The sequence below is a fragment of the Anas platyrhynchos genome, chromosome 1 (genome assembly GCF_047663525.1).
Source record: "Anas platyrhynchos isolate ZD024472 breed Pekin duck chromosome 1, IASCAAS_PekinDuck_T2T, whole genome shotgun sequence".
Classification (NCBI taxonomy): Eukaryota; Metazoa; Chordata; class Aves; order Anseriformes; family Anatidae; genus Anas; species Anas platyrhynchos.
Window position 1 is genome coordinate 101,715,415 of NC_092587.1, and position 22,872 is coordinate 101,738,286.

At 39.1% G+C, this 22,872-nt stretch overlaps 1 long non-coding RNA gene across 8 annotated transcripts in view; it reads left to right on the forward strand.

Annotated features, from left to right (window-relative positions):
* The first annotated feature begins 2,662 nt into the window (after nucleotides 1-2,662).
* Nucleotides 2,663-22,872, forward strand: part of LOC106017845 (uncharacterized) — a 53,205-nt gene continuing 32,995 nt past the window's right edge. For 4 of the 8 annotated variants that reach the window (XR_011806675.1, XR_003494733.3, XR_011806673.1 and 1 more), the window contains exons 1-2: nucleotides 2,787-2,944; nucleotides 15,570-15,661. This is a non-coding gene — a long non-coding RNA (uncharacterized lncRNA). Of the gene's footprint in view, nucleotides 2,753-2,786; nucleotides 2,945-3,015; nucleotides 3,180-15,569; nucleotides 15,662-22,872 lie in introns of those variants that run through there. The other 4 variants (XR_011806676.1, XR_011806672.1, XR_011806674.1 and 1 more) reach the window with 2 other exon arrangements.

Here is a 22,872-nt window from a genome sequence, read left to right on the forward strand (position 1 = left end):
ACTGCAGTCCCACCACTCTGGTTCACTGACACAGATCAAAGCTTTGGCTTAACCCACGACAAAGCAGTTGCTGTGATTAGCTGTAATTTAACATGTCTTGTTCCTCCTTCCTTTTGCAGGAGGCACCCTGTCTGCTCACTCACAGTGTTGTCCCAGAGTAGTGGAAGCAGGATTTCATCCACCCCTACAAACCTTTTTTTGGACAATGAGCAAACTCAGAATAAGATGTGTGAGCATGAAGAAGACACCAGAAATTAGCAGGCTTGCTCATTTCAGTCAGGCTTGTTGCTGTGTGTGAAGTTTTATACATGCAGTCATGGTGGCAGCAGTGACATGCTGTTGTCTTCTGCATGACACAGGCAAAAAGATTGCACACAGTCTTCTATAGATATAGAATAGACTTGTCTGTATGGAGACCTGCATCCAAGAAAGCCAAGAGTCTCAAAGCTTTTGAGATTGCTTTACGGTGAGCCTCATGCCTGTATCTATGTTTGGCTCATTGGAACAGGCTAAATCAGATCTGAAGTATACCCAAAAATATATATGTTATAAAGGTAAAGGTGTCATCACATGCTCATCTGTTAATCTGCCCCTATTGCAAAAACTGCTTGCACTTGAAATTAGGTGACTTGTTTTTCCAACATTTACCTCTTGGGGATCTTTCAGGGAGATCTGGCTAGTCCCAGAAGATGGCGCACAGAATGATCTGACTCCTACCTTTCACACAGCTTTTTGTATCTCACCTGTAGGCTGCCCTGGCCTATTGCATACTTAGTGTACAAAGCTTGTCTGTTCCATAACATTCATATACATGTACTCATTTTCATGTTGGACTTTCAGGCAGGATACTTTTATTTTTTCGGTTTCGAGTGGCACTGCTGTAAAATTCTTGTAGCAAGCTGAGCTGGTACATCTTTCTGTAAGTGGCTTTTGCAGTAATGAATGCGTCTTCCTTCGCATTCCAATTCTGGAGCAGTTTGAGGCATGAGCCTCCTGGCCCTTCCTGGTGTTCAATGATCCTGAGATTTTTTTTTTTTATTATTATTTTTTTTTTTTATAAATGATATTTCTTTGTAATATGTCAGAGATGAGAAACTTTTGCATTCATGTTCCAAAAACCTGACATCTAAGATTGTGCCTGCAGCAGGGCACGCCATGGGTATGTGCGAGGATACAAGACCTTTGGTATCACAGGACAGAGCTTGACAGCAGGAGAAAAACCTGGTGCAGACCCATCTATATCACCCATCTGAGCAGTTCCAGGGCAGATCTAACTATGGCGCCATGCCTGGGTTTTAGCTGATGAGAGGAATCTATCAGTTTTTCTCCAGAAGGGATCCTGCAGGCATACAGTAAGGATGGTCACAGGAACAAGGCACTGAAATGAAACAAAGTGTAATCTGAATTGACAGCGTAAATTCAAACACTGTGTCTACTAGCTGTGACCCAGGGGGATTTATTTGAGACATGCAGATGGTGCAAATGCAGTGAGAATAAGTTAAATGTACTTTGCCTGTTCTTAATTTCTAATTTCTTGTACCTCCATATAATTATTTTTGCTAAGAAATATTGTAATCTCAGCAATTAATATCCTGAATTTCAGCCAACTTTATTTTTTGATATTGAAACATCCCATTAATTTCCTTTCCTCTCCTCACTCCCCATTACTGACATGTTTACAGCAAGTCAGGTATAATGAGAGGGTCTTAATTGTTTCTCTTTCAGCATAGGAAATTATCCTCTGTCCTCTATTTTTATCGTGAAACTTGAAAAAGCCTATCTATATTAATTGTAGGGTTGTGCCATATATAAATATAATGCTGATTATACTATTGAAATATTATTTTCAACATCTAAAACAACCATGGTACCATTCAGTCTCTTCAGATGAGAAGCAGTGCTCATGTGAAAGCAAATTGTAGTGAACAATGCTCAAAGAACTCTAATATGTTTGAAGCAACTTAAAGCAGTAACTATGGCCTTGGACACACAGACAATCATTCACTCAGACTACAAAGCAATCATTTTGTCCAAGAGGAGAGAAAAATAGGTTGGAGCAACAATTTGTTCCTAAAAAAAAATGGAATCAGTTAATCAATTTGCAATAACTATCTGATTTATTTGTGTAATAACATGACTGACAATTTACAGCCTTTGCCAATAAATCTCAAACTCATGATTTGCTGCAGCCATAAGCCATTTATTTTATAAAGATGACCTTTAATCTCTCTTATGATTGATTAATCAGTATATCATAAATAGAGTCATGAGAGGTGAAGAAAGATTTGCTTGATGATTACCAATTTTCTGTTTCTAAAGAGCTCTGCAGGTGTGTCCAGAACACAAAAAGCTTCATTAAAAGACAGTGGAGGAGCAAAGGAGGTGCCTGGTACTGCACTGACAGATGAAAACAATAAAATTACTTAATATTTATTCATTTAAAAAAAAAAACCCTCAGTGGACAAAAATAATCCTCCAGTCATAAAAGGCTATACTGTTACCTTTAATGTTCCTAAATACAAGAGAGTGTGGATGCTTAACCCCTGGATAGAAAACAGAATGAACTGTGGCTGTGATTTCAATGTCCTCTTAACCTCTCCCACTTTGGGGTGTTTATTAGGTACTTTAGCTCTTTTGGTAAACACTGTTTTCAGCTGTTCTACCTAATGACTAGAGAGACAGAGAGCTTTCCAGTGCTTTTCTCACTTGTGTTTTCCTCCACTAGCCATGCACTTGGAAGAGCAAATAGCAGGTAAACATCACCTACTATCCTGATTCATCAGCTAAGTTTGTGGGAGCATCCTCTACTCTCTGGAGATGTGTTTTCATAACTTGGCTTCAGCTGATGTAATTTCTTGCCATCTGAAAAAGAGTTCCCTCCCATCCTGCTCCCCCTTGTCAGGGGCATGCTCCTGCTTTCTCTTGAGCATGGTGTAGCACTCAGGTGAGTAAACAGTAACCCCTCATAAAAGGGAGGGAAGAAGAAGTGATTGAATACAAAAAAAGTGTTTTTTTTGTTTGTTTGTTTGTTGTATTATTTGGTTAGTGACAACTCACATACCTAGTCATTGGCTGAATATCAGGGCTAGTATAAGGAAGATTGTGGATAAGATGAGGTGAGCATCCAGTTGGCTCAGGTGCAGACCAGAAGCTACACCCAGAGGGCTCCTGAAATGCAGGTACTGCTTTTCCTTCACTCCTCTATGTGTAGCCCCCTTGCCTCCCTTGTGCCTGTGGACACAGTCTGCTCTGTGGGCATGCTGTCTTGGTGCCTGTAGGCCAGCACTCAACCTAATGCAGAGGAGAGAACAGAAAGGAGCAAAAGGACAGGATCAGAGAAGGCTGTGGTAGTTTGATGAATTTACACTTGAATACAAGAAACATGTGGTTCATCCAAAGTCATTGGCCTTTCTTAATTTTGCGTGTGTGAAAAGTCGCTTGCTGACTTCCAAACTTTATATTACAGAGTAGTTCATAAAACACTACTCAAATGAAATAAAGATACCTGACACCTGGGTTTTACTTGATTTGTAGAGCTGTAAATGAGTGTACCGGAAGTGATAAATTGAGGAACCAGGAGCATAGGATATTAAAATGCTACATGTGACTGATAGCTGAGGAAGCCTGATGATGGCTGGAGAGAAGGTCTGTGATGTTATTCTAGGCCATTCACCCCTTCCTGGATTGCAATCTCTTTAACTTTACAAATTACGTAAGTGGTAGATTTGATAGTTCTTCTACTCCTTTAGCACTGGAAATAGTATATTTGTGACTTACTGACCTGGAAAAAGCTGTTGTGTGCAAACACCAAGTGAATTTAGGAGCTTTAGGGCTTCAGGTTTCAGATACCGGGAGAGTACTATTGTGAAGACTGTTTCTTTAACTTGTTTATCAGTATCAAAATGATAAAATGAAAGTCCGTTTCCATACCTTTATCAACACAGCGCTCTGTTGTTCTTATCTAGGCAACTTGTTACAGAGACTCAGATTTATTTCCTTCATTTCTGGGGGGAAAACTAGTGATGCAGTGTATTCAGACCCTGGGGGGACAAAGTAACTACTCTTATTCTAGAATAAGGTGTCTCTTTTGAAAAGTATAGACAGACAATGTTGGGCAGAGACTTAACGATGCTTAATGTGAGAGAAACAACAGACTTCCCAAAACAGCTGCTTTTTAGACTTAGAAAACTGCACAATCAGCACATGCTCCTTTCCTCATCCAATCTTTTATAAGTAATAAAAATCTATACCAAAGTATTTTTAAAGTAGTAAGATCTTTACACTTATTTAAATAGACCGTGGGACAGGCCCTGTAATTATCAACTGCTGAAGATGTTCAACTTGCTGGGCACTTGAAGATTACAGTAATATAGCTACTACAGTCAGATGCAGCAAATATTCTGGATGCACAGAGTATTCTAACACTGTTGTACTCATAAGCTTTGCACATATCTTTCTGAGTTTCTCAGTTGTTACCTAGCATTACTAATGAGGGGGCCAAACACAGTCACTAGACTAGACTAGAGATCAGTGGTCCAACTCCCATGGTTAAGCTGCACAGCCCAGAGACTCTACCCCATGAAGAGCACATACACAAGTTGAGTCTGGTTCAGTGACACAAAGGACTTGCAACAATGTTCAGTGCCTGTAAGACATGTGTTTACTCTCAAATGAAAATATGACAAATCTTCTTGTTCTTATACAGGTGTTATAGGGCAAAAGACTTCACCATACCAGCCATAGATACATACTTTAATGCAGTCCGCTGAAAATCTGAAAAATTTTCTTCCAAATGTAGATATAGAGCACTTGAAAATGCCTTTGGGTTTAAGGTTACAAACTGAAGCCAGACCTGCTGAGATACGACAATAAGCTGCAGAGTCACAGAGTTCAGGTCCCTAGGAAGGAGGCAGAAAGAGTGCAAGGTGATAGTCAAATTAAGGGTGCATGCCCTGAGGGAAAGCAGAGCATGGAGGGCAGTAAAACCTGAACTGTAGCTTGCCTCATGTTTTCCTGTCTTTCTAAATTCCTTCAGACCTCTGAAATAGCAGCAGCCAGCGTGTGGGGTGGCTGATAATTTTCCTTCCCAAGCTTGCTATATTTCTGCTACTCATCTTTCAAACAGGACCGATTGATTTTTGGTGCAAGATGGTGCAATCTTCCCAGATTCTGCAGGCTTTTTAGAGACTTATCCAATAGCATTTGAATCTCTGGTGAGCGGCTCTCTACAGCTTTATTCATGCATGTCTTAGCAAGTAGATCTGTTCAGTGATTTGCTGGATTGTTAGCTCTGTTAGAGACTGGATGAAATGAAGTGACAGCATCCTTTTTCTATTCGTGATTTCAACAAGCATTTCAAATCTAGTTAATTTGCTAATATACTCAGGAGAATCATAGATACCTCTATCAGGGTTTTTGGATTAAAAAGGAATGCAGCACTTCTGTTCAGAGGTTAAAACTCACAGAAGATTTGATTGTTTTGAATGTTAACATTGTATTTATTTTCCAAAAGTGTCCTCTATAAGTAATGTGTACTGTTTTCTGATTTACATTTGATAGAAGACTGAATTTAGTTTGAGAAAGCTTGAGTCTCAAACTCTGCATTGATAAAGTCCAATATTTTAAATCTAGGAGTGCAAGCAGGGTTGGCCTGAAATACAGTGATTTTTGCAACTCCACCTCCTCTCCAACAGAACATGTTTCCACCATATAATTAACTCTGTATTTCTCCTCATTTAGCCTGTATTTTTAGTGAAAAGAAATAATATTATTGTCAGTCCCATCAAACAGACGCTGCCATAGGCTCAACAACGCAATGGAACAAAGCATTAAGAGAAGACAAAATTGCTTTATTTTGAGGCTTAGGAGGAGGGAATCATCAAGTCACTGGATTTTCTAATGCATATATTAAATTGGCTGGCAGAACATTTCAACAGGGACGCCAAGCCAGCCAAAAGACCTAGCCCATAACCTCTAATCTTTTGGAGCTTAACTCTATTATTTGCTATTAAAATTAGATGTTACTGACTTGTAACAGATGTCTTCAACAGACACATTTTTATTATTGAGGAAGTTTGGGTAAATGGAAATTGAGCCCCAAATTTTATTTTGTAGATTACGGGACTGCTGTGCTTTGTGGTTGAAGTTGGCACTTTAATCATGAATTATAAAAGCTTTTAGAAACCACACATTAATTGATGCCTCAGCAGTTCTGCTGAATCACAGTAAGAACAAGGGCTGCCATGAAAAGAAGTGTTGCAATAACCCGTTGGCCAACACAGTGGCTCTTTTTTACACAATGACTGACACTAGTTAGTGGGTCCATGTTGTGCATCTCCATGGAATTATGTTAATTTTTAAGCAAGCAAGCAAGGGAATAAGAGGAAAATCTTCCCAAATATCTTTAATAAAACAAGCTTGAAGATGCATGAAGGAGTATGGAAGATCATTATGAATATGCACCAGTACAGGTCTTTACATAAGAACAAGAGAGATTAAGATGATCTCTGTATTTACAACAGTTAAACAAACAAACAAACAAAAGTTCAGAAACCACAGGTGAACTTGTTTTGACAAAACCATTTAAGCTAGGATATTGCTTTACTGTGAAACTGCCCTCTTCAACACTCTTCAACATGAATAGTTTAATATAAAATGGAATATATTAATATTCTGCAGAATGTGGGTATGGTTCCATGTGCCTCTAGCACTGTATTAGAGACCCTGGCTTCAAGAGTACGGAGATATTCTTTTTTCCAATTTAACGATACTATTCAAAGGCACTAGACAGTAAAATGAACTTAATCATTTCAATAATATTCCCCTCTCCCTGAAGGTACAAGGGGAATAGACACTTAGATATAAGGATCATGTTTGCTTTATGAACTTCTCAGGAAAGAGTTCACTGTTTCTTCCTATTTTTCCTTAAGGCATGCTATTTCAGTGATAGTAAAGGCATAATTAAAAAAAGAAAAAAAATGAAAAAAAAAAAAAAAACCAAAAAAAACGAAACACAGGATCTGTTTGATGTTCTGTTTTCTGAGTGTGCTTCAGTGTGATAGCAACGGTAGTGAGAAATCTGGACTTCATGAGCCCTGAATAATATTGTGAATGTTTTTGAAAATAAACTAATTCTTTTAGAATTATTTCTGTTAACCTCATAACAAATTTTCAATTACAGGACAGACTTGAAATTATGATGTTATATATGGCACATTTTTCAGGTAGTATTTAAAAACTGGTCTTCTGAAAACCTGCTACCATGGAAGTCAGTAAAATAAGTTTGTGAGGGTATTTGTGAAATAAATCAACTTGAATGAGGCGGGGAACATTGCCCTAGGGAAGGATTTCTATCTTTACTATAGTACCACCCTGGACCAATCAAGGATACAGTCACTGCATGTGAACCTCTTATGTTATTCTGGTAGTGTAATTAAAATCATCATTTTTCACCTTGACATAGTTGTTGTTTTTAATTGCCATGATGAAAGAACAGAAAAATAATGTATTTTGTATCCACAATTATCTTTGCTATGCAAGCAGTTTATGCAGAAGGATATGCCATTTCTGTACTGCTTTAAAAACAGCATTTACTGTTTTTAAAATGAAAACCAATTCTGACTTGGAAGAGGCTGTAAAGGATGTGTTTGTCAGGAAGCATATTTCAGTGTGCTTAAAAATGGCTTTAGGAAACATTTATTTTCTGAATGGTTTATGAGTGATGGCTTTGTAATATTAGATGTAATATGCCTTATTTCTCTGTATCTTGTACATGGTACTATACACTCCAGCTGCTGGTGTTTTTATGTAGACTCAACCCATAAATCCATGACCTGAAGATATCATGGCTTGAAGAATATATTTCCAAGAGCTTCTATGTTTTTTATCCAGCTTTATTAGTTAGCCTCATAAAAGATTTTCTCTCTCCTTATGAAATGATCCATTCGTTAAAGTCTGAGATTTAATTTATGGTGGCATAGTCTTATCTTCTCCAATATCAGGAAACAACCTTGCAAAACTAAGTGTTTTACAGAGTACATGCATTTCACAGCAGGGCAAGCACAGCGCTATAACTTTTAGAATCAAGGGGAGATACAGACTGTAATCTTTCTTTCCCTGTGTTTGAGACATCTAGAGTAGGAAGAAAGAAGGGAACTAGGGGCAGTGCTGCTCTTATGGAGGACATCAGCATTTGAAAATTTGTCTTCTCTGAGGTATGATCTCTTTAAACTGGTAGCTGTATATTGAAGAGGATCATGCATAAGGTAAGGGAATTTGGCTCACGGTAAGTGAAGGAGACATCTGTGAAACCATTTTGCTATAAGAAATCGTTAATTTAGACTTCTAAACAATTAGTAGTTGAAGGGGCAAGAGGCAGCTTCAGGATGCCCCCTGTTGGGGCAAAAAAAAAAAAAGGTGGTTGCCACCAAAGTTCTTGCCTTGGCATTTTTCAGCTGGCTTTCAGCTTTTTCCTTTCAAGGGTGCAGAGATTGTTTGCTGATGATGATCAGAGGGAGCAGCCCCCATCCTCTGCTGCTGCATCCTCCATTGTCTCATCCAAAAGAGAGTGAAGGAGAAAGAGATGTAGAGGTGCTGTTGACTACTAGAGTAGTAGTTTGGAGTAGAAGTAGTAGTAGTGGTGGTGGTAGCATTTGGGGGTCCTTAGAGCTGAACTGTGATCAGAGTAGGGGAACTGAGGCAGTGAAAGTGGGCAGGTAGGCAACTAAGGGAGGGGGCTTGAGGATGGCAGAATTTCGCTGGGGCTGTGGGGGACAATACAGGTTACATTTTCCAGTCTCTAAAGTTCAAGAGGAGGCATCCATCTCCTTTTTCCCATGCTTTTTCCCCAACCCTTTCTCAGAAAATAAAATAAATAAATAAAAATAAAATTCTTCTTTCCCTTATGTTACAGGAATAAATGTGTTGCTAGAGTACTTTTTTGAATTTGGAGATCTTGTGGAATGAGAAGGGTGTATGAGTTTAGGTGAAGTTGTCTTTGCTTCAGATCTTCACTGTCTTTGCTTGTGACTTGGGTGGTCCCAAGGAGTGCTCACATGTCTCAGCTGAAAAGACCACTGCCTTCATCTCTATGCAGGCTGAGCTGCTGTCATGCTTTTGCTTTCTCAGTGACCTGGGTGTTGAGATACTCCTTTTCTCTTCAGACTAATTTTACATCTGATCATGATTTACTTTAACAGAATTTGGGTTAAGGCCTTCTTAATGCATAAGTCCAGATTCAATCAGCAGTCTGAATTTACATTGTATTAACTGAGGAAAAAATTGGCCATTAAGGTAGACATTAGATAACTTTCTGCAAAGAAAAAAGGGAGAAAAAAAAAAAGACATGGGTTATTATCATTGTAAAGAAGGTTTTATCTGCACATAAGTAGCCTAGTACCTTAAGAATGTTTGTAAACGTCTTTTGCACTTTTAATTGTTCTAGTTTCACCTTTAAAAAGAGTAGTTTTAGTTGTCATATTAATCATTAATAACTCAAAAACATGAATGGGCAGGCAATTTATTTACTGAGATATTTTAAACACTTGTGTTTTGCATAATAGCTTAAAAATAAGTAACAGCACACCTTTTTGCCATCAGCTAAAGTATGATCCTTATATACAATTATTTCTGCAGTCACATAATTAGTAGTTCAACAGTGCATATATACAAAGAAAATTAAAGTTGAACATGCAGCCTTAAATTTGTAATTTTCTGACTCTTCAGTGCTTGACTGTGTAACCTGAATGCTCATCTTTTAAGGTAAGTTTCATAGGGAATATGCTTAAGTTTTCTGTTTCATGACCTAGTTCCTTTGTTCAGAAGCTTCAGCACTGTGGTAAACCGTCAGAGCCCTGACAGCATGCACCACAACAGAAATACTGGCATTTCTTTAAGCTTATCTCATAGATTAACTCCTCAAAGTGCTTGCACACTTGAAGGGTTCATTCCCTTTCAGGTTCTTCTTTATCACAGTCAATGTTTTTACTTTCGCCTTCTCTGAACAGAGATTGTTCAGAATTCATTTATTCTCTGCCAGGTTTCTCAATATATAAAGCTGATTTTCTATCCAATTCTTTCTGGAAATGTGTTTTTCCTGGGTAGAGATTTTATGAATTGCAACTCGAGTGACACCCTGGGTGGGAACTGTAGCTGGGCAGGTAAAGATTTCAGTTGCTCTGAAGCCTACCTGTGTAGGTTTAATGCAAATTGCTCTAAGATAATTGATTATTTTTTTTTCCAGGTCAGGGCTAAAGTGAAAGAAACAAAGTCTTAGCTGTGCAATATTTGTATAGTCTATGAAGTCAAAAGACCAACGGCAATTTTCATTAGTTAAGCATCTACCCTATGCTCCAAAGTCATTAGTTAACTGCTTTATCTAATATCAAAATATGGCTAGTAAAGGAAAGCTTATGTTGCCTGCACACCACACCAGTTCTACAAATTAGACGGGTCCCAACTATCTCTAAAGGGAAAACGGATCATAGCCCAGGAGGTGGCAGGGCTCATTGAGAGGGCTTCAAACTAGGTAAGAAGGGGGACAGGGCTGAAATAAGGCTTGTTGGAGGTGTGCTAGGGGAAACAATGTCAAGTCCAGAGGAGAAGGCAGTGGCCCATGCATGCAGTATGGGTAACAAACAAGAGGAGCTGGAAGCCATCGTGCGGCAGGCAGGCTACAACTTGGTTACCATCACAGAAAAATGGTGGGGCCACTCTCATGACTGGAGTGCTGCAATGTCTGGCTATAAGCTCTTCAGAAGGGACAGGCAGCACAGAAGGGGTGGTGGTGTGGCTCTCTATATCAGAGAGAGTTTTGATGTCGTGGAACTTGAGGCTAGGAATGATAAGCTTGAGTCCTTTTGGTTAGGATCAGGGGGAAGGCCAACAAGGCAAGCATCCTGGTAGGGGTCTGTTATAGACCACTGAACCAGGATGAGGAGATGGATAAGGAATACTACAGGCAGCTGGAAGAAGTTGCAAAATCATCAGTGTTTGTTCTTGTGAGAGACTTCAACTTCCCAGACATATCCTGGAAGCACAACACAGCCCAGAGAAAGCAGTTTAGGAGGTTTCTGGAGAGCGTGGAAGATAGCTTCCTGACGCAGCTGGTTAGTGAGCCTACCAGGGGAGGTGCCTCACTAGACCTTCTCTTCACATACAGAGAAGGACTGGTGCAAGATGCGTTGGTCAGGAGCTGTCTTGGGCAGAGTGACCACAAAATGGTAGAGTTCTCTTTTCTTGGCAAAGTCAGAAGGGGGATCAGTAAAACTGCTGTCTTGGACTTCTGCAGGGCAGACTTTGAGCTGTTCAGGACACTGGTTGGTAGAGTCCTTTGGGAGGTGGTTCTGAAGGGCAGAGGAGTCCAGGAAGGCTGGGCACTCTTCAAGAAGGAAATCTTAATGGCACAGGAGCGGTCTGTCCCCATGTGCCCAAAGACGAGCTGGTATGGAAGAAGACCAGCCTAGCTGAACAGAGAGTTGTGGCTTGAGCTTAGGAGGAAAAAGAGGGTTTATAATCTTTGGAAAAATGGACAGGCCACTGAGGAGGACTATAACGATGTTGTGAGGCAGTGCAGGGACAAAATTAGAAAGGCCAAAGGTCTTCTGGAGCTCAATCTGGCTACTGCCATCAAAGATAACAAAAAAATGTTTTTACAAATACATCAACACAAAAAGGAGGACTAAGGAGAATCTCCATTCTTTACTGGATGCGGGGGGAAATGTAGTAATGAGAGATGAGGAAAAGGCGGAGCTGCTTAATGTCTTCTTTACCTCAGTCTTTAGCAGCAAGAGCAATTGTTTTCTGGTTACCCGGTATCCAGAACTGTTTGAAGGGGATGGGGAACAGAATGTGGCCCTCATAATCCATGAGGTTGGCAACCTGCTACGGCACTTGAATGTAAGCAAGTCAATGGGGCCACATGGGATTCACCTGAGGATACTGAGAGAACTGGTGGAGAAGCAGGCCAAGCTGCTTTCCATGGGCAGTCCTGGCTATTGGGTGAGGTCCCAGTTGACTGGCAGCTAGCAAATGTGATGCCCATCTAGAAGAAGGGCTGGGGGGTAGACTCAGGGAACTATAGGCCTGTTAGTTTGAGCTCAGTGCCAGGGAAGCTCATGGAGCAGATTATCTTGAGTGTCATCACACAGCACTTACAGGGCAAGCAGGTGATCAGGCCCAGTCAGCATGGGTTTTCAAAAGGCAGGTCCTGCTTGATGAACCTGATCTCCTTCTATGATAAAGTGACGCGCTGGGTGGATGAGGGAAAGGCTGTGGATGTGGTCTACCTTGACTTCAGTAAGGTTTTTGACACCCTTCCCCACAACATTCTTTTCAGGAAACTGTCTGCTCATGGCTTGGACTGGCGTACACTTCGTTGAGTTAAAAACTGGCTGGATAGCCGGGCCCAAAGAGTTGTGGTGAATGGAGTCAAATCCAGTTGGAGGACAGTCACTAGTGGTGCCCCCCAGGGCTCTGTACTGGGGCCAGTCCTCTTTAATATCTTTATCGATGATGTAGATGAGGGGATCGAGTGCACCCTCAGTAAGTTCGCAGATGACACCAAGTTAGGTGCATGTGTCAATCTGCTCAAGGGTAGGAAGGCTCTGCAGGAGGATCTGGATAGGCTGGACCTATGGGCTGAGGCCAACTGTATGAAGTTCAACAAGGCCAAGTGCTGGGTCCTGCACATGGGGCACAACAACCCCAAGCAGCGCTACAGGCTGGGAGATGAATGGTTGGAAAGCTGCCTGGTGGAGAAGGATCCGGGAGTATTGGTTGATAGTCGGCTGAATATGAGCTAGCAGTGTGCTCAGGTGGCCAAGAAGGCCAACAGCATCCTGGCTTGTATCAGAAGCAGTGTGGCCAGCAGGGCTAGGGAAGTGATTGGCCCCCTGTACTTGGCTCTGGTGAGGCCACACCTCGAGTACTGTGTTCAGTTTTGGGGCCCCTCGCTACAAGAAGGACATGGAGGTGTTCGAGCAAGTCTAGAGAAGGGCGACGAAGCTGGTGAGGGGTTTGGAGAACAAGCCTTACAAGGAGCAGCTGAGAGAGCTGGGATTGTTCAGCCTGGAGAAGAGGAGGCTCAGGGGCAACCTTATCACTCTCTATAGGTACATTAAAGGAGGCTGTAGCGAGGTGAGGGTTGGTCTATTTTCCCATGTGCCTGGTGACAGAACAAGGGAGAATGGGTTAAATTTGCACCAGGGGAGGTTTAGGTTGGATATTAGGAAAAACTTCTTTACCGAAAGGGTTGTTAGGCATTGAAATGGGCTGTCCAGGGAAGTGGTTGAGTCACCATCCCTGGAGGTCTTTAAAAGACGTTTAGATGTAGAGCTTAGTGATATGGTTTAGTGGAGGACTTGTTAGTGTTAGGCCAGAGACTGGACTCAGTGTTCTTGGAGGTCTCTTCCAACCTAGCCGATTCTGTGATTCTGTGAAATGATATATTTTCTCAAGTGTTACTCTCCTTTCAGGAAGTAACAAAATGGTAACCTTTCTACCTTCCTCTAAAACTGAGAAATATGGATGTAAATAGATGCAAAGAGAAGAACACGAACAATGTACTTCTAAAAACAGAACAGTGGGAGTCCCTGCCTAAGCAAAGGCTGGGTACCATCATAAGCTGCTTTTAAGCTTCTTTGTTTGTGATTTCTTTGTTTGAACTGTGTTAGTTACTTCATTGCTGAACTAGATAAATAGTTCTTAAATCTTTTTTTACTTTTTATTTCCCTTTGTCCATTGGCTTTTCTGTCACCCTTTCAGCACAGCTTATGTTCTAACCAGGAATGAATACATTACTCTGCTAAAATTTGAACAGAAGGTTAATTCCTAATCAAAATTGGCACTAATTTCTTTCAGTGCAAATTATCATCATTCATTGCAAATTTGCTCTCCTTGAGCTACGCCAACATGTGGTAGGATTTTCAGCACTTGGAGCCAGCTCTATATTGGGTTAAATAATATACTATTGACTTTTTATTATTTCTGTTGCATATTTGCATGAAAAACATAGCTTCAAAATATTACTAAATAAATATTGCTACTACTATGGTGAAAAGAACTGTTTAAACATTTGTAGGGTTCTTATACCAATAACAGTTTCTTCCATAAAAGAGGAAGAATTCATCTGAAAATGCAGAGAAACTAAATAACATGACACATTGTTTATCTCTTTCTTGCTGAAACAGATCATCCATAGGGAATACACATAGGAAAATACATAGGAAATACAGCTTTCAGAAAAAAATAAAAATAAAATAAAATAATAATAATAATAAAAACTGCTGAGGTTCCAGTGGAAATCTTTACTCCTGCACCCAATGGGTATTATTTTACAAGCATTGCAAAGATGGCATCTGATATTCTGAAAATGACATACCTACCAGCCGTCCTGGGAAACTAGGCATCCCAACTGGTGTGCTTATCTGTTTTACAAAGCTTTTGTGGTCTTCTAGGTGTCATCACATGCATGCCTACACACATGTTATGTCTTCAAACACCTCTTCCCAGCTACAATTGTGTTTTATAGCACCATCTGTTCAAAGGATGGATTTCATAGATTTATAATAATACCATCAGGCAAATAGCTTAGCAAATTGCAAATATGGTTAACATATACACAAAAGATACAAACATTAAACACAGCAATTATGTTTTTTGTGGGTTTATTTTTATTTTATTTTTTTTTTCAGTCTTGAAATGCATGTGTCTGGATACAATTAGTTTTTGTCGTTGCTGAGGTGTAGTGCATATCTGTATGCAAACAAGATTTGGAACATTTTGTTAATCATAGTTTTTATCCTTTTGTTTGGTAGTCTCTCTTGCAAGAACATGGAAATCTCTAGTCAAATATTGTGTTCTTTACTTGTGGGAAAAATATTTACTATAATATAAATGAAACCATTGAAAATATTAAAAGGAAAAAAAAAATGTGTGAAAATAAATTACCTGCAGCCAAATTGTCTGCTCCAAATAGTTTAGCTTTGGGGTTGCTTTAGTCTTGCAGAACATACTTTAAAGAGGAAGAAAATGCAAAGAGGGGAAAACAACTTGGAGTAAGACATCTAAAACCGATCTCCTGCCCTCATTCATTTGAAGCATGTTAAAATAATAAAATATTTTCCACTAGGATGCTTGGATAATGCCTCTGAACTATTTGCTATTCAGTTCCAGTTTTGGAAAGCTCCCTTTGTATCTGCACAATGTATATAACACATAGCCAGTTATCTGGAAATCTGGGAAATGATCTAGGTTATTATAGGAGAGGGTGGTGTGATATTTTATAAATATAGTGGAATCATGGATGCCAAATCACAAAAAGCAAGTCTGTATTCCACTTGACAATAAGATGATCTTAAATGCTATAATTAAAAACAAGAGTTACTTTCATTAAATATTGAATCCCCATTGCGCCGATTATCTTCATAATGCTTTGCATAATGCTTGTGAATCTATAATGTTTAAAGATTCAAAATGAAGCATACTGTAAAGACAGGGACAAAAAAAATATTCCAACCTTTAAAACATTTTTTTTCTCCTTTATTGTGTTCTCTGGCTTTCATCAACTGAAGTTGAAGACTTAAGATTGCAAGTGAATACGTATGCAACCCTATCATCAACTATGATCAGCAGTAAAACTTGGAAGTCAAACGAAGTGAACTCAGTAAGTTGCTATATGTATGGGCTAAAATAAGCTATGAAATTTAACATTGCCACGCACTGAGAAAACAATGTAGTATCAACATACAATAGTGTTTGATGTAGCCATCACTCACAGTAGATAGTTGCAACACAGTCTTGGTCTCTGGAGTTGGCTGTATTTATTCAGGCCACACACAGCAATTGTCTCATGCTATTTCTTCTGAATGAGAACTACCTTGTTGCAGATGATGCGCAAGGGCAGAAAATTCCCTTCCATAGGCCTTACCAGTTCAAAAAAGTGATAAAAACTGTCCCAGAAAATCTTATTGACCTATTCTGTTGTGTCAGTATAGCAGCAGCCAAGGTGTTCAAGGTTTTATTGACAAGGTGTTCACTGGCAACAAGAAAATGATGGCAAGTTGGGAGTGGGGGGAGGGTCATCTAAAAAACTGTGCAAGGGAATTGTGGTGTTTTACAAGAAGCTTCTCTGCTTCTTGTATCAAGAATCCACATGGCGAAAAGCATAAATATGTTCCGTGAACTAAAAGCTACTGTCATAATCTGAGTAAATTTTCAAGTACTATTAAATAAATGCTGGACAAGGTAGGAATGAACTGGAGAAAAAAAGGTTCTTGGTATAGTATAAGAGAATCAGCGGTGTAATGGCATGTTTATGAGCTTTCTAGATAAATGATAGTAAACTCCTGGCTACATGTTCACCTCTAATACAAGACAAAATTTACTATCTGAGGAGAATAAAAGGTTTTCACAAAGCAATTTTCCCATGCCATGGACATAAAGAAATCTTATAGAAAAGAGAAAGCAGGTATCTATTGCATTTTTCTGGCTTGGTAATGTGTAATGTGTGCTTTTTTGTTGTTGTTGTTGTTTTGTTTGTTTATTTTCTTTAGCTCACTATATTTAAGGCTTTGTTCTGCATATCTGTATGGGGAAAAAATAAGGTGTTTGTTTGTTTTTAAAAGATGAATTAAAATACTGTGTTAGATTCATATCTATGCTTCTTTGACATATCCAGCAGATCGTGCTTTGTTTGTAAAGGAATTACATAATTCAGTATCTCATCGTAATGGTTTAAATTCCTTCTTACTGTAAAATGAAAGAATATGACCAGGAATAACAACTTAAGCTCAGGACACAAAGCATACAGCTGGTCCCTGAATGATGGGAAAATCCTTCCAGAATATTTGTGCCTTTGAATATGGAGTGAATTTGCAGTGAGTTTAAGCCTCTCTGCTTTGTGTTGTCAGTAGTGCTTGTGACTGTTAAGTATCGACACTAGGATGTCACCAACAACTTCTCTGCTTATCTTCGAGCTTGTGCCTGCAAAGCTGCTGTAAGAGACCTGAAGTATCATGTTTGCAATGAGTGATTAGGAAGATACCAGGAGACAGAAAGCTTTTTAGGAAAGAACGACAGTTTCACCAGTGTAACAATGCTTAAAGGAACATAAAGACTCTCTCATTCAGTCTTTCATGCTATGTCTTTACACAGCCACAAACAGCTAATGGGAGGCTAGAACTTGTTCAGAAAACTGTAACCAGAAAAAGGGTGTCTTAGGATGACACAAGAGGAACAATATTGTGAAAATGAGCAAAACCAGTATTTGGGTGATAAAGACATTTCCAGTGGTGAGAGGGAAGAGACTGCTGTAACAAATGCTGTGGTAGCATGGGCTGTTATATCACCCGTGGTGCTACAGATTTTGTTCCTATCACAAGCGAGAGCAGGAATGGAGCCCCTGAGGTGGGAGAAGGAAAGCTGTAACCTGGCTCACAGCTGTCGTGTCTGTGGCCAAGGCTGCCAACATGCTGTCATCTCTTGTGTTAGATAAGATGAGCTCCCTTCCCTTGGCTCAATCTCTAGTTTCTGCTGCTAGTAGGCCAATGGCCAGCTTGTGCTCCAGTAACTTCCAGGGTAAATCTTGCTGTCAGCCCTACCATTGCATTGTACTCTCCAGTCATTTCTTACTTTCAAGCCTATGTGGTTTTGGCTACTACGCACTGCCTGAGGCCTTCGTCGTCGTCTCTTTTTTTTTTTTTTTTTTTTTTTTTTTTTTTTTACTGTAATCAAAAGGAGCCTGAACCCAGAAGATGCCAAAATACATCATTTTCCCTTGTAGGTTATAAGCTGTGTGCGCTCATCGCCTCCACAGTTGCTTAGCACACTTCTAGGATGGGGCCCTGAATACATATTCATCCAAAGCTCATGGGGCAAAGGGCTACATTTCATTTTTACTGATGATGATTAATATTATATTTCAAAATGAAATTTCTCCAGGAACGTTGGGTTTTGAGCTCATAAGAAATGCACTTCTGTTGTGGTTTAACCCCAGTGGGCAGCTCAGTACTACATGGCCGCTCACTCACTCTCCCCGGAAGGGATAGGGGAGAGAATTAGAAAGGTAAAAGTGCAAGAACTCATGGGTTGAGACAAAGACAGTTTAGTAGGTAAAAAAAAAAAAATAAAAAAATAAAAAAAAATTAATTATATCCCAGCCAAAACCATGACAACTTCAATTAAGCTCACTACATTGACCAATTCAGATGAAGTCCACAGAATTGCAGGCAGCCTAAAGCTGCCTCATTGAATAAATCCATTATAACTCAGTGGTTGTAGAGCCCCCTGTTTTTTAAAATTACTCTGATTATTATTCTTTTTTACAACATATTCCATGCATTCTCTCTGTCAGTTTTGTTTTCTTTTTACTAGACCACATCAGCAAAGTTAATCCAGAGTTATCAGTGGTTCCTCGGATAACAAAGTTTAATTTAATTTGAAGGAAAATAATATCATTTTATAATTTACATCCAATAACATACAGGTTGGCACATGTTGACAGTGGCTACACAGCTATGAAAACAGACATTTGTGTATATATACACGTCTGTAAATGTGTTCATTAAGTCCTTAACTACTAATACGATTACATCATGCAAAGAATATTTTACGAGTGAGTGTGTTTAGACAAATGTCAGTGTGTATTTCTCATTGTGATATGAAATTAGGAGCTTTACAATAGCAGCACTGCAACTGCCTGGTACTAGATAGTAGCAGTGTGTTGGATTGTCTGTGTTGTGAGTACTCAAATGCACTGTTGCAGCATGCCAAAATATCTTTAAGGAGCCTTATTGCACTTTTATGAGTATCTAAATAAATTATGAAATATATAAAATACAATCCGTGGAGTACATAAGAGAAGTGCCTACAGAGCGTGGCAGATCTCAAGGAAATGTTGATGTTTTTAGTACTGTCATCCATCACCATAATGAGTGCCAAAACTCCTTTGAAAATTAGCTGTCTGTGATTAGGCAGGTTTCAGAGTGCAGGTTGTTTCTGTATCTGATTCTGAAATATATTAATATGAATGTTATGCTAATTTATCTACTTTTGACCTAGAGCTTATCTCAAAGATTCAAGAGGATGTTGCCTCATTAACTAACTCACTCACAGAGTAAAACTACCTTCACCTTCTCACTTCATTAGATGGAATTGTTACTTTTCTTCTTTTGGGGAAGAGAGAATAAACAGGAGTCCTTCAAGATACGTTGCTTATTTCAGCCTCAAGTATAGTTGTCTTGTGCATACATAATAGAGGTATAAAAATTAGTATTCAGCTCTAATTCTCTGCAGTCTAACTGATAGCGTTTTGATGAGTTTTGGAGTTTCTGTTCTGTCTGGGAATTTTCGTGATGAGGTAAGGCAAACAGAAAGCAGCTTGATTTTCATAAGCTGAGTTGACCTTGCAGGACAGAGAAGCATAAAACTGTTTATTGTGAAACTGAATAAGTGTTCCTATCACACAAAGGGTATGCATAAGAAAGAGAAAAATGCAGACACCATTTAAATCCCAGACTGGCCAGGACTTCTTATTACATTTCTGCAAGACAAAATCATTTCTCTCAAATGTATGTTAAGCCACATCTATTTTTATATTATAATTTTGATTTCTGCATTTTCCTGCTGCTGCAGAGATAGTATTTCCTCCCTGCAATCAACAGGAGAACTTAGCTGGATTGTATTAAAGTCCTCCCTACCATTTACCCCCACAGGTAGCTGCAGACATGTTTATTGGAGAGGGTGGGAAAGTGGAATTCATAGCCATGTTTTAATCTAAATTTGCCTAAAGTTGGGATGTGTTGAATCCAGTAATTCCAGTTTGAACATTTCAGTTATTTAATTAAAACCATACAATAAATACTAGAGAAATATAAAATCTTTTATCTGTCTTAAGTGCATCTTAATTTTAACTTTTCTCTGAGTCTTATGTTAGTATGCAAATTTAATCTGAAAAATTACGGAAGACTTTTCTTAGTGTCACCACCTTTAAAAATGTGTGAGTGCAAGACTTCCTTATCTTTTTGGCCCCATTGTAGGGCCAAAATATTATACAAAGAGACTGTTTCCTTACTTGGACTTCTGGTCTAAATATCTAATATCCTTAGTGTGATCCCTTGGTCTATTTCAAAGCAATTCTCTCTAGCACTTGGTATGCACCCTCATTTTGATTTACTTTTGGCAACAGACAAAGAAATCCAGCGACTAGTATCATAAACGTCACCGTCTCTTCTTTACGTGCAGACCTGGTCTCTAAATTCCAGAGTGATTGCTTATATCATTTGAGTTAGCCGAAAGAAGATTAAAATGGTTCCTTCTGACTAGCTGAGATATACTGCTTGGCAGAAATATGTGTCTGACCTCTTCGGCTGATCTGTAACATGGAAGGTAATAGCCCTAATAACTGTTATCCTACCTAGTGTAACTGCAAAGGCTGTACTTTGTATGTTTTAAGTGGTGTAATGTGCTCTTTTTTTTTTTTCTTTTTCTTTTTTTTTTTTTTTTCTCCATTTAATCTGGGTAAAGCACCTTAATACAATCTTCTAAGGGTAATTCTCATCTCACTACTCACTCAAACCCCAGCTAATATAGCTTTATTTTTAACTTCTTGCGGAAGTATAGCTTACAAGAGTAGCATTTGTGGAAATGTCGCAGAGCTTGCCTTCAGCCTTGGGTTTCTCTAAAGTGATAGAAATGTCTTATTGCTGCTGCAGGAGAGGCAGCACCCTCCTGCTGGGCAGCTCAGCCCTCTGTGGAAAGCTAGAGGGACAGGTTCAGAAGCAAACCTCTGTGGAAGAGTTTAAAGACATTTGGGGAAGTCTATTTTTTTGAACTAGTAGATCAAAAGATTACTATTTACAGCTCTGTAGTACTTAAACATCCTGGAGATGTTCTGGATTAGAAATGTGCTTCATCCCCAGTAGTAACACAAATTTTCAGCTAATATTTTCAGGATTGTATTTTGTCCCCAATTCACTCATGAATAATTCAGTTACTGGGAGATCTAAGTTGGTGTACCTGGGAGAAAACGTGTTTTCATGCTTTACCCTGAGGACAAACATAGACCTATGTAATGCTGCTGTTTGGAAAGACTAATATTTTCTAATTCTGTAAAACCTGGCCTTTATTCTGTTAAGGGGTCTTGGTAGTGTAGCAAAGTAAATGGTTGAAGGTCATTGTATGAATGATAAATATCATGCAATACAGATAGCAGCAGAACCCCCTGATGGAACTGGAGCAGTGCTCAGCTACATATTTTTGTTGTTATTTATATGTGGGATAAAAACTAAATTATTTGTATCCCTTCCTCCGTATGCTCACATATTTCTCATGGCTTTTATGGCACGCAACAACAATGCTAAGAGATAAGAGTATATAAATCTTATTTGGGCCACTGGAGAGAGAGAATATTTGCATACTTCTTTTGTTATTACTATGCGTTAAGATAACATAAAGCAGAAATGCAAACAATTTCACAAATTAATCTTTTCTTAAAAACAAACAAGCAACAATGACAATGAAAAAACAGGCAACAAAATAAAGCACACAGTAAGTAGGCAATATAAAAGCAAAGGCTCAGTCCTAGCTTGGCAGCAGTCAGTTAGTGTATCAGTCTCAGATATTATGGCGAAATCTGCCAGAGCAGCCAGGGGTAATATTTGCTAAGAAGTCAGTCAGATGTCAGTTTCAGCTTCTTAAAGTTGCTGTATATGCTACTAAGAAGGATAGCACAAATCCAATTCTTTCATTATTTACAGTTCACTAAATTTTTTGCTATTTTTATGATCTATTCTTTATATAATATTTATATTGCTGTATACTGGAATCCAAACATTTAAATGATACAACAATTAATTAGATGCTATTTTCAGGAGGTGTGGAGGGGAGCTGGTGATTGATGGAGGGAGTCAGTAGTGTTTCTCTTAGCAAAGTAACAATGCCTGGTACTTGTTATCCTTTTATTTCTTCTTGGTGCTTTGCAATATGTTCTAAGGAGCAGACGTTATTTACTATAGAAACTTGAATGTCTTTATTGACAAATAGCAGGAGACAGACCCTCAGGAAGAGTGGCTTCATTAGCATGCAGCTTATACTATTTTTCAAGAATATGTTTGAGTCTTTACACTTTTTTTAGAACACTAAAATGTTGATAGTAAATGACAGTAGGAATAAGTGCAGCTGGCAGGATAAAACCTATGGTTTAAAAAGCCTCAATCTGTTTTCTTGATCTGTTTTCACCATGTGTGATATAGTCTTAAAAGCTATACATTTTAAAAGATGGATGAAGTATTTATAGCAGTGATTTTTACATTTTCTTTTGCCAAGGAAGGGCAGAGAATTTTATACTGCACAGTTTACAAGCAAGGTATCACACAGACCTTTTCCAAAGAACTGCTACTGGGTGAAGACAGAAGCTGTGTGAATGTGACTGCAGTGATAACTGCTTCATTTTAAGTCCCTGGCTTCGTTTTTAGAGAGCCATTTTGTTTAGACTTTTTATAGGTGCAAAATGCCAGCAGGGAAGTAGGATGGGAAGAATTCCTGGAGGGATTTTCTTCAGCTTGTGTGAACAATTACAGCCCATGTGCTCATCAAGGAGCAGGAGTTGCTTCCAAACCTTTCCCTGGAGTTTCACCTGACATGGACAGCTGTGGCACTCCAAGAGTGTACCACTTTCTCAGAGAGGCACTACAAGCAGTACCTCTGTGGTAAGCCCTACTCTCCTCAGGCAGAATTTATCCCTCTCACCACAGTGCTGGCAAGGTAATAAAGGACGGGGTAGTCCAAAAGCCATGGATAAACCTGTAACAATTCAAGAAAGACAAGGCAACCCCCTTCCCTTCCTCCCCCCCTCTTCTCTCTGTATCATTGAGGTCT